The following is a 2,535-nucleotide window of genomic DNA, read 5'->3' as shown; positions in this document are numbered from 1 at the left end:
AAGATGACATTTCTTAGAGACTAGAGTTTCTCAAGCAATTGTACAATGATTTGATTTTCCCCCTGTACATTCTGAAGATTTGCATTGTTTTGTTGAAATATTTAAAGGGGTCATATGATGCGATTTCTATTTTTTCCTTTTCTTTAGTGTGTTATGTAGCTATTTGTGCATGTAAAAGATCTGCAGAGTTACAAAGCTCAAAGTCTCCCACAAAAAGGATTTATTCTATCTAAAAGATAAGGCTGATCCAGACCGGGCTAAAACGCCTCATTCAAACACGGCCCCACATCTCTACGTCACGATGTGGACATATTTGCGTAATGCCGGCCAAATGTTCATGCAAAGAAAGAAGGTGTGGTTTCAGGAACCGCATAGTGTTGATGCAGCCATGTCAGGGAGACGCTGTGTGTTTCTGTGCAAAAGCAAAAGCACTTTATTTGGCCTTCCAGAAGTAGATGCAATGAGGAATCATTGGTTAAGATTTATTTACAACAGAACAGCACAACCCAGATGTTCAAATTTGCGCAACGCATTTTATGGGCGACAGTTTTGTGAACCTTGGAGAGTAGCCTACAAGGCTGGCTGTGCAAAGGCTATTTAAAAAAAGAAAAATGGGTCAATTCTGACTTTGCTTTGACAATCTGGCGCTTATTCTGAATCAGCTACTGTAAGTATGTTTTCTTAATAGTTTAAGTATTTTCTATTTACTGTTCAAATGCGGAGTTTTGCGCCGTGTAGAGTATCGCGTCGTGTGTGTGCGTGAGAGAGAGAGACAGGAACTACAATAATGTACAGTATTTGAAAAATAATGTGTTTTTTGAACATTAAAGCATGTCAACATATTCTGTTACACCAAATATTAATAATAATAATACACATAATACACAAAATAATGATCTTTAAAATAACATCATATGACCCCTTTAAATCACAAGACAACATTGCAGTAAATTAAGCAAATTGTGCAAGTTTTTTTTAATACCTCTCTCTGTCTTGTTTCTCTGTCACACCTTCTCTAAAAGTCTGTTATGAAGTTCAGCACAAAGAGATGAAACTGTGGCCAAATTAGGGCAGTAAATTCACCAAAGTTGTGCTGGCAAAGTGCCATGTATTTACAAATGCAATTACAGGCCTTAGCATCCCCACTCCAATGTAAATGACAAGCAGCACAATCCAGAATGACAGCGTGTAGAATTAAAATCAAACATTTATCTTTGAAAGTTTGCACCAATAAAGGCGTCTCTTGCTCCGGCAATAAAAATTTCACACCTATTAACGCAATATCTGTGCATACTCTCCCGCTCTATCATTGTAATGCAGCTGGGGATGTTCAAATGGATTTATAAGACAGGAGAGAGACAGTGAGAGAGAGAGAGTTCTCTAGGGAAGTCGAACCACAGCCCTGTGAGTTTGTCAGTAACAGTGGCCCTGTCATGGGTTTGTGAATTTCACAGTTTAGTGCTAATAGGCAGATTATGAAAAGAAACTAACCATGTCCACAAATCCCTTTACTTTTCTGCGCTCTGTACTGCCAGTTTAAGCAAAAACTGTATATTAATTCATGTTTGTCATCAGAGTAACCTATCTGTGATCTCTATACATTTGCATTATTTATATATGGCCTCATTATGCATGCATTACTTTAAGTAAATGTACTTTAGCATTTAGCAAATGAATTCACTGTTTGGTTGCATGGCTGTTTAAGAGCATATCTGGGACAATCTTGGTCTCCCTTGCTTCCTAGGCGAGAAAACAGTCCGATAACTATCTCATCTCCTCAATCTCTCTATCAGATGCTCACAGGAGATGATAGCTAACACTCGAGCCCTCTGCACTCGGTCTAACCGAATATCAAACAGATTTTCCCCGGTGTGCGTACAGAAGCTTTCACCTTTTAAGACGGCTAAGTTCATCTATGCAGGCTATTAGAGCGGACTGCAGTCAAATTGACTGTGACCCCCCCTCGGTACATGTCTTCCCGTTGTAGTGGCGACTAGAGCATTCAGGTGAAAAAGTAAATGAGTTCATTTAGACAGCTCCGTCAAAACAAGACCCAGATGACAGGGCCTAACTGAGAACTCCATCTGGAGTGGACAGAAGTTATCCGAGGGCCAATCAGGTCCCTGATCCATTTCCATTTCATCAAGCCAACCTACTTCTTCATCTGCTCCCTCCATTTCCAGCCTGTTTTTGATAATGTATGTTTCCTGCATGTTTAAGGTTCATGATAGCAGCGGTATAGACATCTCCATATGAATGTACATGGGTGGAGTGCGAAGAAGAGTGAATAATAAGAATTTAGTGGACCCTGCAGAAGCCCTCGGTGGTTTTTCTGCCACATATCAAAAAGGGCATTAGATTCTGGCATGCTTGAGAAGTTTGGCTTGGCAGGGTTCCAGGCCGTAATAGCTGGGGATATGTAGGTTCTGAATAAGGTGCACTTGTGCCGCCAGTCGAATGAGGGAGCGGTTTGTGCTGGCAGGGCGCCTGACCACTGATGCTGCAATTGTCCCCCCAGCCCCCCCCCCTCGCCTC

This window comes from Sinocyclocheilus grahami, unplaced genomic scaffold (genome assembly GCF_001515645.1).
Source record: "Sinocyclocheilus grahami isolate Dianchi unplaced genomic scaffold, SAMN03320097.WGS_v1.1 scaffold126.1, whole genome shotgun sequence".
Taxonomy (NCBI): domain Eukaryota; kingdom Metazoa; phylum Chordata; class Actinopteri; order Cypriniformes; family Cyprinidae; genus Sinocyclocheilus; species Sinocyclocheilus grahami.
The sequence above is the reverse complement of the archived record's forward strand: the minus strand, read 5'-3'. Positions refer to the sequence as shown.